This window comes from Carassius gibelio, chromosome A20, assembly GCF_023724105.1.
Source record: "Carassius gibelio isolate Cgi1373 ecotype wild population from Czech Republic chromosome A20, carGib1.2-hapl.c, whole genome shotgun sequence".
NCBI classification, from domain to species: domain Eukaryota; kingdom Metazoa; phylum Chordata; class Actinopteri; order Cypriniformes; family Cyprinidae; genus Carassius; species Carassius gibelio.
In genome coordinates this window covers 26,440,183-26,457,503 of record NC_068390.1, presented here as the reverse complement: position 1 = coordinate 26,457,503, position 17,321 = coordinate 26,440,183, and positions in this window count along the sequence as shown.

Sequence of the window (17,321 nt, the reverse complement as noted above, 5' to 3'; positions counted from 1 at the left end):
AGAAATCAGAATAATATGATGATTTATTATCAGAGTTGTGCTGCTGAAACTGTGATGCTTCTTTCAGGATTCTTTGATAAAAAAGTTAAAAAGAAGAGCATTTATTTAAAATAGAAGACTTTTCTAACAATATTCACTACAGTTCAATAGTTTGGGGTCAGTAAATTTTTATCCTTTCTTTTTTTTTATAAGAAATTGTATTCTTTATTAGATTTTAGAATCTTTTATTCAGGATGTGTTAAATTGATAAGAAGTGATATCAAAGATTAATATTATTGGAAGAGATTTATATTTTGAATAAACGCTGTTCTTAAAAAAAAAAATGATACATCAAAGAATCCTTAAAAAAGTATCGGAGATTCCAAAATAATATTTGGTGGCACACCTATTAATAGTTCTAATAATATTTCATCATATTTTCATGATTTCTAAAGATCATGTGACACTGAAGACTGGAGGAATGATGCTGAAAATACAGCTGCACATCACAGAAATAAATTATATTTTAAAGGATATTAAAATATAAAACATTAGCTATTTTATATATTTTATTTTGATAATTTTGAATTATTACTGAAATACAACCTTTTTTTGTTTCAAACAGTTCATTAAACAATAATAAATGAAGTACCTGAAGCTGACAATGACGTAAATGTATAATAATTAGCAAAGATGGTTAATTTAGCGCTGTAAATGCGCGTATGAGGGGCGGAGACGCCTGCAGAGCGTCAGACGCGCGTGAGGACCAAACACAGCAGAAGGTAGGAAACTCCACTCCTCTTATTTCTCTTTTACTATAGCGATTTATTTTTAGATGCGTGATCTGAGTCTTTCATAGAGTTATAGAGTTATTAGAAAAATTGAGTTATTTTTTACATTCTTTGGTCGAAGTTTTCAGATCGGCACTTCGGAGCCTGTTAGCGACTCGGTTTATTCAGATCGGCACTTCGGAGCCTGTTCGCGACTCCGTTGATTCAGATCGGCACTTCGGAGCCTGTTCGCGACTCCGTTGATTCAGATCGGCACTTCGGAGCCTGTTAGCGACTCGGTTTATTTAGATCGGCACTTCGGAGCATGTTCGTGACTCGGTTGATTCAGATCGGCACTTCGGAGCCTGTTCGCGACTCCGTTGATTCAGATCGGCACTTCGGAGCCTGTTAGCGACTCGGTTGATTCAGATCGGCACTTCGGAGCCTGTTCGCGACTCCGTTGATTCAGATCGGCACTTCGGAGCCTGTTCGCAACTCGGTTGATTCAGAACGGGACTTCGGAGCAGGAAGTGTTTGTCAAACAGTTAATGTGTGATAAATGAATATTTGACCTGAGGCTTTTTTTAAACCTGTCGATGTGATTTTTAAATTATTTCAATGACTTTTGGATGTCAATACTTCTTGTACCTCAGTTGCATGTGTTGTGTTTTATGAATTGTGGATGGATTAATCAACTGAGAAATAAAGTTGAACATTAATTATCATGAACTCTTAAATATGATGATTAAAAGAAAAGGTAATATTGCATATAAAATTATATCTAAGTATGAACTAACTTGCGCAATATGGTAAATATTCTTACTCCTAAATCAGTGAAAGAAATGTTTGGCTCAGTTTACAGAAAAGTGTACGTCACACATCCTTTCATTATGATGCAACATAGTTTTCTCCTCAGATGAGTATTTAACATCTTTATTATTGCGGAGATTAGTGTGTAAGTCAGAGTTTGGGATCAGAATTATTTTTTATGTTTTTTTTTCTTACTGGAGTTTACAAATCAAAACTGCATTTATTTGATCAAAAATACAGAAAAAAAGTGAAATATTATTATGAAGTAAAACAACATTATTTTTATTTTAATATACATTAAAATCTATTTTATTTCTGAGATTTTCAGCATCATTCCTCCAGTCTTCAGCGTCACACGATCTTCAGAAATCAGAATAATATGATGATTTATTATCAGAGTTGTGCTGCTGAAACTGTGATGCTTCTTTCAGGATTCTTTGATAAAAAAGTTAAAAAGAAGAGCATTTATTTAAAATAGAAGACTTTTCTAACAATATTCACTACAGTTCAATAGTTTGGGGTCAGTAAATTTTTATCCTTTCTTTTTTTTTTATAAGAAATTGTATTCTTTATTAGATTTTAGAATCTTTTATTCAGGATGTGTTAAATGGATAAGAAGCGATATCAAAGATTAATATTATTGGAAGAGATTTATATTTTGAATAAACGCTGTTCTTAAAAAAAAAAATTATACATCGAAGAATCCTTAAAAAAGTATCGGAGATTCCAAAATAATATTTGGTGGCACACCTATTAATAGTTCTAATAATAAATCATCATATTTTCATGATTTCTAAAGATCATGTGACACTGAAGACTGGAGGAATGATGCTGAAAATACAGCAGCACATCACAGAAATAAATTATATTTTAAAGGATATTAAAATATAAAACATTATTTTATATATTTTATTTTGATAATTTTGAATTATTACTGAAATACAACCTTTTTTTGTTTCAAACAGTTCATTAAACAATAATAAATGAAGATCCTGAAGCTGACAATGACGTAAATGTATAATAATTAGCAAAGATGGTTAATTTAGCGCTGTAAATGCGCGTATGAGGGGCGGAGACGCCTGCGGAGCGTCAGACGCGCGTGAGGAACAAACACAGCAGAAGGTAGGAAACTCCACTCCTCTTATTTCTCTTTAACTATAGCGATTTATTTTTAGATGCGTGATCTGAGTCTTTCATAGAGTTGTAGAGTTATTAGAAAAATTGAGTTATTTTTTACATTCTTTGGTCGAAGTTTTCAGATCGGCACTTCGGAGCCTGTTCGCGACTCGGTTGATTCAGATCGGCACTTCGGAGCATGTTCGTGACTCGGTTGATTCAGACCGGCACTTCGGAGCCTGTTCGCGACTCCGTTGATTCAGATCGGCACCTCGGAAGCCTGTTAGCGACTCGGTTGATTCAGATCGGCACTTCGGAGCCTGTTCGCGACTCGGTTGATTCAGAACGGGACTTCGGAGCAGGAAGTGTTTGTCAAACAGTTAATGTGTGATAAATGAATATTTGACCTGAGGCTTTTTTTAAACCTGTCGATGTGATTTTTAAATTATTTCAATGACTTCTGGATGTCAATACTTCTTGTACCTCAGTTGCATGTGTTGTGTTTTATGAATTGTGGATGGATTAATCAACTGAGAAATAAAGTTGAACATTAATTATCATGAACTCTTAAATATGATGATGAAAAGAAAAGGTAATATTGCATATAAAATTATATCTAAGTATGAACTAACTTGCGCAATACGGTAAATATTCTTACTCCTAAATCAGTGAAAAAAATGTTTGGCTCAGTTTACAGAAAAGTGTACGTCACACATCCTTTCATTATGATGCAACATAGTTTTCTCCTCAGATGAGTATTTAACATCTTTATTATTGCGGAGATAGTGTGTAAGTCAGAGTTTGGGATCAGAATTATTTTTTATGTTTTTTTTTCTTACTGGAGTTTACAAATCAAAACTGCATTTATTTGATCAAAAATACAGAAAAAAAGTGAAATATTATTATGAAGTAAAACAACATTATTTTTATTTTAATATACATTAAAATCTATTTTATTTCTGAGATTTTCAGCATCATTCCTCCAGTCTTCAGCGTCACACGATCTTCAGAAATCAGAATAATATGATGATTTATTATCAGAGTTGTGCTGCTGAAACTGTGATGCTTCTTTCAGGATTCTTTGATAAAAAAATTAAAAAGAAGAGCATTTATTTAAAATAGAAGACTTTTCTAACAATATTCACTACAGTTCAATAGTTTGGGGTCAGTAAATTTTTATCCTTTTTTTTATAAGAAATTGTATTCTTTATTAGATTTTAGAATCTTTTATTCAGGATGTGTTAAATTGATAAGAAGTGATATCAAAGATTAATATTATTGGAAGAGATTTATATTTTGAATAAACGCTGTTCTTAAAAAAAAAAAGATACATCGAAGAATCCTTAAAAAAGTATCGCAGATTCCAAAATAATATTTGGTGGCACACCTATTAATAGTTCTAATAATAAATCATCATATTTTCATGATTTCTAAAGATCATGTGACACTGAAGACTGGAGGAATGATGCTGAAAATACAGCTGCACATCACAGAAATAAATTATATTTTAAAGGATATTAAAATATAAAACATTATTTTATATATTTTATTTTGATAATTTTGAATTATTACTGAAATACAACCTTTTTTTGTTTCAAACAGTTCATTAAACAATAATAAATGAAGTACCTGAAGCTGACAATGACGTAAATGTATAATAATTAGCAAAGATGGTTAATTTAGCGCTGTAAATGCGCGTATGAGGGGCGGAGACGCCTGCGGAGCGTCAGACGCGCGTGAGGAACAAACACAGCAGAAGGTAGGAAACTCCACTCCTCTTATTTCTCTTTTACTATAGCGATTTATTTTAAGATGCGTGATCTGAGTCTTTCATAGAGTTGTAGAGTTATTAGAAAAATTGAGTTATTTTTTACATTCTTTGGTCGAAGTTTTCAGATCGGCACTTCGGAGCCTGTTCGCGACTCGGTTGATTCAGATCGGCACTTCGGAGCATGTTAGCGACTCGGTTTATTTAGATCGGCACTTCGGAGCATGTTCGTGACTCGGTTGATTCAGACCGGAACTTCGGAGCCTGTTCGCAACTCCGTTGATTCAGATCGGCACTTCGGAGCCTGTTAGCGACTCGGTTGATTCAGATCGGCACTTCGGAGCCTGTTAGCGACTCGGTTGATTCAGATCGGCACTTCGGAGCCTGTTCGCGACTCGGTTGATTCAGAACGGGACTTCGGAGCAGGAAGTGTTTGTCAAACAGTTAATGTGTGATAAATGAATATTAGACCTGAGGCTTTTTTTAAACCTGTCGATGTGATTTTTAAATTATTTCAATGACTTTTGGATGTCAATACTTCTTGTACCTCAGTTGCATGTGTTGTGTTTTATGAATTGTGGATGGATTAATCAACTGAGAAATAAAGTTGAACATTAATTATCATGAACTCTTAAATATGATGATTAAAAGAAAAGGTAATATTGCATATAAAATTATATCTAAGTATGAACTAACTTGCGCAATATGGTAAATATTCTTACTCCTAAATCAGTGAAAGAAATGTTTGGCTCAGTTTACAGAAAAGTGTACGTCACACATCCTTTCATTATGATGCAACATAGTTTTCTCCTCAGATGAGTATTTAACATCTTTATTATTGCGGAGATTAGTGTGTAAGTCAGAGTTTGGGATCAGAATTATTTTTTATGTTTTTTTTTCTTACTGGAGTTTACAAATCAAAACTGCATTTATTTGATCAAAAATACAGAAAAAAAGTGAAATATTATTATGAAGTAAAACAACATTATTTTTATTTTAATATACATTAAAATCTATTTTATTTCTGAGATTTTCAGCATCATTCCTCCAGTCTTCAGCGTCACACGATCTTCAGAAATCAGAATAATATGATGATTTATTATCAGAGTTGTGCTGCTGAAACTGTGATGCTTCTTTCAGGATTCTTTGATAAAAAAGTTAAAAAGAAGAGCATTTATTTAAAATAGAAGACTTTTCTAACAATATTCACTACAGTTCAATAGTTTGGGGTCAGTAAATTTTTATCCTTTCTTTTTTTTATAAGAAATTGTATTCTTTATTAGATTTTAGAATCTTTTATTCAGGATGTGTTAAATGGATAAGAAGCGATATCAAAGATTAATATTATTGGAAGAGATTTATATTTTGAATAAACGCTGTTCTTAAAAAAAAAAAAGATACATCGAAGAATCCTTAAAAAAGTATCGCAGATTCCAAAATAATATTTGGTGGCACACCTATTAATAGTTCTAATAATAAATCATCATATTTTCATGATTTCTAAAGATCATGTGACACTGAAGACTGGAGGAATGATGCTGAAAATACAGCTGCACATCACAGAAATAAATTATATTTTAAAGGATATTAAAATATAAAACATTATTTTATATATTTTATTTTGATAATTTTGAATTATTACTGAAATACAACCTTTTTTTGTTTCAAACAGTTCATTAAACAATAATAAATGAAGTACCTGAAGCTGACAATGACGTAAATGTATAATAATTAGCAAAGATGGTTAATTTAGCGCTGTAAATGCGCGTATGAGGGGCGGAGACGCCTGCAGAGCGTCAGACGCGCGTGAGGAACAAACACAGCAGAAGGTAGGAAACTCCACTCCTCTTATTTCTCTTTTACTATAGCGATTTATTTTTAGATGCGTGATCTGAGTCTTTCATAGAGTTGTAGAGTTATTAGAAAAATTGAGTTATTTTTTACATTCTTTGGTCGAAGTTTTCAGATCGGCACTTCGGAGCCTGTTCGCGACTCGGTTGATTCAGATCGGCACTTCGGAGCCTGTTCGTGACTCGGTTGATTCAGACCGGCACTTCGGAGCCTGTTCGTGACTCGGTTGATTCAGATCGGCACTTCGGAGCCTGTTAGCGACTCGGTTGATTCAGATCGGCACTTCGGAGCCTGTTAGCGACTCGGTTGATTCAGATCGGCACTTCGGAGCCTGTTCGCGACTCGGTTGATTCAGAACGGGACTTCGGAGCAGGAAGTGTTTGTCAAACAGTTAATGTGTGATAAATGAATATTAGACCTGAGGCTTTTTTTAAACCTGTCGATGTGATTTTTAAATTATTTCAATGACTTTTGGATGTCAATACTTCTTGTACCTCAGTTGCATGTGTTGTGTTTTATGAATTGTGGATGGATTAATCAACTGAGAAATAAAGTTGAACATTAATTATCATGAACTCTTAAATATGATGATGAAAAGAAAAGGTAATATTGCATATAAAATTATATCTAAGTATGAACTAACTTGCGCAATACAGTAAATATTCTTACTGTACCCTAAATCAGTGAAAATATTTTTGGCTCAGTTTACAGAAAAGTGTACGTCACACATCCTTTCATTATGATGCAACATAGTTTTCTCCTCAGATGAGTATTTAACATCTTTATTATTGCGGAGATTAGTGTGTAAGTCAGAGTTTGGGATCAGAATTATTTTTTATGTTTTTTTTTCTTACTGGAGTTTACAAATCAAAACTGCATTTTCTTTGATCAAAAATACATAAAAAAAGTGAAATATTATTATGAAGTAAAACAACATTATTTTTATTTTAATATACATTAAAATCTATTTTATTTCTGAGATTTTCAGCATCATTCCTCCAGTCTTCAGCGTCACACGATCTTCAGAAATCAGAATAATATGATGATTTATTATCAGAGTTGTGCTGCTGAAACTGTGATGCTTCTTTCAGGATTCTTTGATAAAAAAGTTAAAAAGAAGAGCATTTATTTAAAATAGAAGACTTTTCTAACAATATTCACTACAGTTCAATAGTTTGGGGTCAGTAAATTTTTATCCTTTTTTTTTTAATAAGAAATTGTATTCTTTATTAGATTTTAGAATCTTTTATTCAGGATGTGTTAAATTGATAAGAAGTGATATCAAAGATTAATATTATTGGAAGAGATTTATATTTTGAATAAACGCTGTTCTTAAAAAAAAAATGATACATCAAAGAATCCTTAAAAAAGTATCGGAGATTCCAAAATAATATTTGGTGGCACACCTATTAATAGTTCTAATAATAAATCATCATATTTTCATGATTTCTAAAGATCATGTGACACTGAAGACTGGAGGAATGATGCTGAAAATACAGCTGCACATCAAAGAAATAAATTATATTTTAAAGGATATTAAAATATAAAACATTATTTTATATATTTTATTTTGATAATTTTGAATTATTACTGAAATACAACCTTTTTTTGTTTCAAACAGTTCATTAAACAATAATAAATGAAGTACCTGAAGCTGACAATGACGTAAATGTATAATAATTAGCAAAGATGGTTAATTTAGCGCTGTAAATGCGCGTATGAGGGGCGGAGACGCCTGCAGAGCGTCAGACGCGCGTGAGGAACAAACACAGCAGAAGGTAGGAAACTCCACTCCTCTTATTTCTCTTTTACTATAGCGATTTATTTTTAGATGCGTGATCTGAGTCTTTCATAGAGTTATAGAGTTATTAGAAAAATTGAGTTATTTTTTACATTCTTTGGTCGAAGTTTTCAGATCGGCACTTCGGAGCCTGTTAGCGACTCGGTTTATTCAGATCGGCACTTCGGAGCCTGTTCGCGACTCCGTTGATTCAGATCGGCACTTCGGAGCCTGTTCGCGACTCCGTTGATTCAGATCGGCACTTCGGAGCCTGTTCGCGACTCCGTTGATTCAGATCGGCACTTCGGAGCCTGTTCGCGACTCGGTTTATTTAGATCGGCACTTCGGAGCATGTTCGTGACTCGGTTGATTCAGATCGGCACTTCGGAGCCTGTTCGCGACTCCGTTGATTCAGATCGGCACTTCGGAGCCTGTTAGCGACTCGGTTGATTCAGATCGGCACTTCGGAGCCTGTTCGCGACTCCGTTGATTCAGATCGGCACTTCGGAGCCTGTTCGCGACTCGGTTGATTCAGAACGGGACTTCGGAGCAGGAAGTGTTTGTCAAACAGTTAATGTGTGATAAATGAATATTTGACCTGAGGCTTTTTTTAAACCTGTCGATGTTATTTTTAAATTATTTCAATGACTTTTGGATGTCAATACTTCTTGTACCTCAGTTGCATGTGTTGTGTTTTATGAATTGTGGATGGATTAATCAACTGAGAAATAAAGTTGAACATTAATTATCATGAACTCTTAAATATGATGATTAAAAGAAAAGGTAATATTGCATATAAAATTATATCTAAGTATGAACTAACTTGCGCAATACGGTAAATATTCTTACTCCTAAATCAGTGAAAGAAATGTTTGGCTCAGTTTACAGAAAAGTGTACGTCACACATCCTTTCATTATGATGCAACATAGTTTTCTCCTCAGATGAGTATTTAACATCTTTATTATTGCGGAGATTAGTGTGTAAGTCAGAGTTTGGGATCAGAATTATTTTTTATGTTTTTTTTTCTTACTGGAGTTTACAAATCAAAACTGCATTTATTTGATCAAAAATACAGAAAAAAAGTGAAATATTATTATGAAGTAAAACAACATTATTTTTATTTTAATATACATTAAAATCTATTTTATTTCTGAGATTTTCAGCATCATTCCTCCAGTCTTCAGCGTCACACGATCTTCAGAAATCAGAATAATATGATGATTTATTATCAGAGTTGTGCTGCTGAAACTGTGATGCTTCTTTCAGGATTCTTTGATAAAAAAGTTAAAAAGAAGAGCATTTATTTAAAATAGAAGACTTTTCTAACAATATTCACTACAGTTCAATAGTTTGGGGTCAGTAAATTTTTATCCTTTCTTTTTTTTTTTATAAGAAATTGTATTCTTTATTAGATTTTAGAATCTTTTATTCAGGATGTGTTAAATGGATAAGAAGCGATATCAAAGATTAATATTATTGGAAGAGATTTATATTTTGAATAAACGCTGTTCTTAAAAAAAAAAAATTATACATCGAAGAATCCTTAAAAAAGTATCGGAGATTCCAAAATAATATTTGGTGGCACACCTATTAATAGTTCTAATAATAAATCATCATATTTTCATGATTTCTAAAGATCATGTGACACTGAAGACTGGAGGAATGATGCTGAAAATACAGCTGCACATCACAGAAATAAATTATATTTTAAAGGATATTAAAATATAAAACATTATTTTATATATTTTATTTTGATAATTTTGAATTATTACTGAAATACAACCTTTTTTTTTTCAAACAGTTCATTAAACAATAATAAATGAAGATCCTGAAGCTGACAATGACGTAAATGTATAATAATTAGCAAAGATGGTTAATTTAGCGCTGTAAATGCGCGTATGAGGGGCGGAGACACCTGCGGAGCGTCAGACGCGCGTGAGGAACAAACACAGCAGAAGGTAGGAAACTCCACTCCTCTTATTTCTCTTTAACTATAGCGATTTATTTTTAGATGCGTGATCTGAGTCTTTCATAGAGTTGTAGAGTTATTAGAAAAATTGAGTTATTTTTTACATTCTTTGGTCGAAGTTTTCAGATCGGCACTTCGGAGCCTGTTCGCGACTCGGTTGATTCAGATCGGCACTTCGGAGCCTGTTCGCGACTCCGTTGATTCAGATCGGCACCTCGGAGCCTGTTAGCGACTCGGTTGATTCAGATCGGCACTTCGGAGCCTGTTCGCGACTCGGTTGATTCAGAACGGGACTTCGGAGCAGGAAGTGTTTGTCAAACAGTTAATGTGTGATAAATGAATATTTGACCTGAGGCTTTTTTTAAACCTGTCGATGTGATTTTTAAATTATTTCAATGACTTTTGGATGTCAATACTTCTTGTACCTCAGTTGCATGTGTTGTGTTTTATGAATTGTGGATGGATTAACTGAGAAATAAAGTTGAACATTAATTATCATGAACTCTTAAATATGATGATGAAAAGAAAAGGTAATATTGCATATAAAATTATATCTAAGTATGAACTAACTTGCGCAATACGGTAAATATTCTTACTCCTAAATCAGTGAAAAAAATGTTTGGCTCAGTTTACAGAAAAGTGTACGTCACACATCCTTTCATTATGATGCAACATAGTTTTCTCCTCAGATGAGTATTTAACATCTTTATTATTGCGGAGATTAGTGTGTAAGTCAGAGTTTGGGATCAGAATTATTTTTTATGTTTTTTTTTCTTACTGGAGTTTACAAATCAAAACTGCATTTATTTGATCAAAAATACAGAAAAAAAGTGAAATATTATTATGAAGTAAAACAACATTATTTTTATTTTAATATACATTAAAATCTATTTTATTTCTGAGATTTTCAGCATCATTCCTCCAGTCTTCAGCGTCACACGATCTTCAGAAATCAGAATAATATGATGATTTATTATCAGAGTTGTGCTGCTGAAACTGTGATGCTTCTTTCAGGATTCTTTGATAAAAAAATTAAAAAGAAGAGCATTTATTTAAAATAGAAGACTTTTCTAACAATATTCACTACAGTTCAATAGTTTGGGGTCAGTAAATTTTTATCCTTTTCTTTATAAGAAATTGTATTCTTTATTAGATTTTAGAATCTTTTATTCAGGATGTGTTAAATTGATAAGAAGTGATATCAAAGATTAATATTATTGGAAGAGATTTATATTTTGAATAAACGCTGTTCTTAAAAAAAAAAGATACATCGAAGAATCCTTAAAAAAGTATCGCAGATTCCAAAATAATATTTGGTGGCACACCTATTAATAGTTCTAATAATAAATCATCATATTTTCATGATTTCTAAAGATCATGTGACACTGAAGACTGGAGGAATGATGCTGAAAATACAGCTGCACATCACAGAAATAAATTATATTTTAAAGGATATTAAAATATAAAACATTATTTTATATATTTTATTTTGATAATTTTGAATTATTACTGAAATACAACCTTTTTTTGTTTCAAACAGTTCATTAAACAATAATAAATGAAGTACCTGAAGCTGACAATGACGTAAATGTATAATAATTAGCAAAGATGGTTAATTTAGCGCTGTAAATGCGCGTATGAGGGGCGGAGACGCCTGCAGAGCGTCAGACGCGCGTGAGGAACAAACACAGCAGAAGGTAGGAAACTCCACTCCTCTTATTTCTCTTTTACTATAGCGATTTATTTTTAGATGCGTGATCTGAGTCTTTCATAGAGTTGTAGAGTTATTAGAAAAATTGAGTTATTTTTTACATTCTTTGGTCGAAGTTTTCAGATCGGCACTTCGGAGCCTGTTCGCGACTCGGTTGATTCAGATCGGCACTTCGGAGCATGTTAGCGACTCGGTTGATTCAGACCGGCACTTCGGAGCCTGTTAGCGACTCGGTTGATTCAGATCGGCACTTCGGAGCCTGTTCGCGACTCCGTTGATTCAGATCGGCACTTCGGAGCCTGTTCGCGACTCGGTTGATTCAGAACGGGACTTCGGAGCAGGAAGTGTTTGTCAAACAGTTAATGTGTGATAAATGAATATTTGACCTGAGGCTTTTTTTAAACCTGTCGATGTGATTTTTAAATTATTTCAATGACTTTTGGATGTCAATACTTCTTGTACCTCAGTTGCACGTGTTGTGTTTTATGAATTGTGGATGGATTAATCAACTGAGAAATAAAGTTGAACATTAATTATCATGAACTCTTAAATATGATGATTAAAAGAAAAGGTAATATTGCATATAAAATTATATCTAAGTATGAACTAACTTGCGCAATACGGTAAATATTCTTACTCCTAAATCAGTGAAAGAAATGTTTGGCTCAGTTTACAGAAAAGTGTACGTCACACATCCTTTCATTATGATGCAACATAGTTTTCTCCTCAGATGAGTATTTAACATCTTTATTATTGCGGAGATTAGTGTGTAAGTCAGAGTTTGGGATCAGAATTATTTTTTATGTTTTTTTTTCTTACTGGAGTTTACAAATCAAAACTGCATTTATTTGATCAAAAATACAGAAAAAAAGTGAAATATTATTATGAAGTAAAACAACATTATTTTTATTTTAATATACATTAAAATCTATTTTATTTCTGAGATTTTCAGCATCATTCCTCCAGTCTTCAGCGTCACACGATCTTCAGAAATCAGAATAATATGATGATTTATTATCAGAGTTGTGCTGCTGAAACTGTGATGCTTCTTTCAGGATTCTTTGATAAAAAAATTAAAAAGAAGAGCATTTATTTAAAATAGAAGACTTTTCTAACAATATTCACTACAGTTCAATAGTTTGGGGTCAGTAAATTTTTATCCTTTTCTTTATAAGAAATTGTATTCTTTATTAGATTTTAGAATCTTTTATTCAGGATGTGTTAAATTGATAAGAAGTGATATCAAAGATTAATATTATTGGAAGAGATTTATATTTTGAATAAACGCTGTTCTTAAAAAAAAAAGATACATCGAAGAATCCTTAAAAAAGTATCGCAGATTCCAAAATAATATTTGGTGGCACACCTATTAATAGTTCTAATAATAAATCATCATATTTTCATGATTTCTAAAGATCATGTGACACTGAAGACTGGAGGAATGATGCTGAAAATACAGCTGCACATCACAGAAATAAATTATATTTTAAAGGATATTAAAATATAAAACATTATTTTATATATTTTATTTTGATAATTTTGAATTATTACTGAAATACAACCTTTTTTTGTTTCAAACAGTTCATTAAACAATAATAAATGAAGTACCTGAAGCTGACAATGACGTAAATGTATAATAATTAGCAAAGATGGTTAATTTAGCGCTGTAAATGCGCGTATGAGGGGCGGAGACGCCTGCAGAGCGTCAGACGCGCGTGAGGAACAAACACAGCAGAAGGTAGGAAACTCCACTCCTCTTATTTCTCTTTTACTATAGCGATTTATTTTTAGATGCGTGATCTGAGTCTTTCATAGAGTTGTAGAGTTATTAGAAAAATTGAGTTATTTTTTACATTCTTTGGTCGAAGTTTTCAGATCGGCACTTCGGAGCCTGTTCGCGACTCGGTTGATTCAGATCGGCACTTCGGAGCATGTTCGTGACTCGGTTGATTCAGACCGGCACTTCGGAGCCTGTTCGCGACTCCGTTGATTCAGATCGGCACTTCGGAGCCTGTTAGCGACTCGGTTGATTCAGATCGGCACTTCGGAGCCTGTTCGCGACTCCGTTGATTCAGATCGGCACTTCGGAGCCTGTTCGCGACTCGGTTGATTCAGAACGGGACTTCGGAGCAGGAAGTGTTTGTCAAACAGTTAATGTGTGATAAATGAATATTTGACCTGAGGCTTTTTTTAAACCTGTCGATGTGATTTTTAAATTATTTCAATGACTTTTGGATGTCAATACTTCTTGTACCTCAGTTGCACGTGTTGTGTTTTATGAATTGTGGATGGATTAATCAACTGAGAAATAAAGTTGAACATTAATTATCATGAACTCTTAAATATGATGATTAAAAGAAAAGGTAATATTCAGTGGCGGTTCTACATTGAAATACACCCTGGGCGAGACCCCTTTCGAGCGCCCCCCCCCCCCCCCCCCCACACACACACACACAAAAAATAGCAAACAAAGTTCTGCACAAACAGCAATATTTTATTATAACAACTGTTTTCATATGATGTGATATCATTGCATGCATGTTTCCAATTTGCCATTCCTGCACTTGTTAAATTGATGTTCCTCTTGGAAAACAATTTACAGCAGAAGCAAAAGAGGCTGTTGTTCTTAATTGAAGAAATCAGCCAACTTCTTGCCATCTTTTCACCACTTACTAATGTCTTCTTAAAATATTAGTGGTGGCAACTTCTCACATTACTCTCATTCCTACGGAAAACAAAGCCAGGTGGCACTTTACTTGGTCCTCTGTGAACCAGCTCAGTCCGAATCCTGTCAGTCAGATGTGAGGGCCAGTGGGGCTCAGTGGGGGTTCAGCTCCAGGCATTTCTATCAGACAGCATATTGGCATATTACTCAAAACACATAGCAGTGAAAAAACACAGTCCTACTCATAAATTATCAGAAATATTAAAATTACATTAAATTGCAGTTGTCTTGTAGCCCCCACACACACACACACATACACACACACGATATGCACACCTGAAAGCTCATGCTGGGTAGAAGTAGAGGCAAAGAGGTCTTCATCCTCAATATCAGATATTTGTGGAGACATATTTGTAGCGGAGGAGGTGGTTGGCTCATCCTGACCAGTGGTAGAGGATGCTCCAAAATATTTTAGAAGTGCCCCTGAAATTGCAATTTAACTGCATTTGAAATCAAAAGACCATAGGATAATGTTTTATAAAGCTAAAACAGCCTAGGGTCAAATTGACTCAAAACATAATAGAAGGGTTACATAAACATGCTCTTACACACTAAATGTCTGTCATTACACGCTATATCCTCCTAGACCCGAAAAAAAACAACATTTATTTATTTCATTTTTCCCCCCATGTCATCACATTTTTTAGAGCATAGAAACAAATAGTAAAACAAATACATTGAAAAATTATATTTTATTCACGTTATGCTATGGTCACTGGGACTCAGTTGTTTAAAAAATAAAATGACTTTAAATTATATGTATAGGCAAAAACAAAAACTTTTTGGGTTTCAGGATATTTTTCAGCCAAAATTTGTATATCAATCTAACTTTTCATGGAGGTACCATTAGGTTACTGCCTCAAATTATACGCATGACACACTTTTAAAGCATCATAGCAAAAATGCTAACAAAGAGTTACGTTATACCCACCATCAATTAACATTAGCCCTTCATTCATGAAATGGATACTGTAATCATACAGAGACAATAGTTGCATACCTTTATCTTTTGCTCGTTTCTCCTCTTCTTCTTTTCCGAAATTGGGCACCTGGCTTTGACCTTTTCTTCTCCATCTCTGTTTATTTGGCACTCGACAATCAACAGATTTCCCATCCCCCCAACTGTCACTCAGGACCAGAAGTCAGGACTAAACCAATTCACCTTGATGACCGCATAATCGTTTTGTATTACCTAGTTTCATTTGCAGGAACTATAGGCCTGTATATAGGCCTGTATTATAACATTATGAATGAAATGTGCGTTATTTGGAAGAAAGTCGGGGTGTGTGACTGACTTTAGCCTATTATTAATTATATTACTAGTGTGGATCCCCCGTCCCCGTCCACCCCCGCCCTGTCCGTTCCATTTGAGAGAGACCCAGAGGTGAAATGTCGCACGCGCCTCTCGCCCCACTCCCTTACACTTCTCTCACAACACAACGCTTCAGTGGATATTTTCAGCAAGCAGGGGCGCCAGCAGCTGCAGGGAGCGCCAATTTGCCAATTCCACACACAGTGAAATGATATAAATGACGAAAAACCGCTGCGCGACACAGAGGATTTTTTGTTTATCTACTCGTGCTGCCGCCCCCAATGTGTCCCGAAAAAATGACGCCCCGGGCGGCTGCCCGGTTCGCCCGTGCCTAAAACCGCTACTGGTAATATTGCATATAAAATTATATCTAAGTATGAACTAACTTGCGCAATACGGTAAATATTCTTACTCCTAAATCAGTGAAAGAAATGTTTGGCTCAGTTTACAGAAAAGTGTACGTCACACATCCTTTCATTATGATGCAACATAGTTTTCTCCTCAGATGAGTATTTAACATCTTTATTATTACGGAGATTAGTGTGTAAGTCAGAGTTTGGGATCAGAATTATTTTTTATGTTTTTTTTTCTTACTGGAGTTTACAAATCAAAACTGCATTTATTTGATCAAAAATACAGAAAAAAAGTGAAATATTATTATGAAGTAAAACAACATTATTTTTATTTTAATATACATTAAAATCTATTTTATTTCTGAGATTTTCAGCATCATTCCTCCAGTCTTCAGCGTCACACGATCTTCAGAAATCAGAATAATATGATGATTTATTATCAGAGTTGTGCTGCTGAAACTGTGATGCTTCTTTCAGGATTCTTTGATAAAAAAATTAAAAAGAAGAGCATTTATTTAAAATAGAAGACTTTTCTAACAATATTCACTACAGTTCAATAGTTTGGGGTCAGTAAATTTTTATCCTTTTTTTTATAAGAAATTGTATTCTTTATTAGATTTTAGAATCTTTTATTCAGGATGTGTTAAATTGATAAGAAGTGATATCAAAGATTAATATTATTGGAAGAGATTTATATTTTGAATAAACGCTGTTCTTAAAAAAAAAAAAAGATACATCGAAGAATCCTTAAAAAAGTATCGCAGATTCCAAAATAATATTTGGTGGCACACCTATTAATAGTTCTAATAATAAATCATCATATTTTCATGATTTCTAAAGATCATGTGACACTGAAGACTGGAGGAATGATGCTGAAAATACAGCTGCACATCACAGAAATAAATTATATTTTAAAGGATATTAAAATATAAAACATTATTTTATATATTTTATTTTGATAATTTTGAATTATTACTGAAATACAACCTTTTTTTGTTTCAAACAGTTCATTAAACAATAATAAATGAAGTACCTGAAGCTGACAATGACGTAAATGTATAATAATTAGCAAAGATGGTTAATTTAGCGCTGTAAATGCGCGTATGAGGGGCAGAGACGCCTGCGGAGCGTCAGACGCGCGTGAGGAACAAACACAGCAGAAGGTAGGAAACTCCA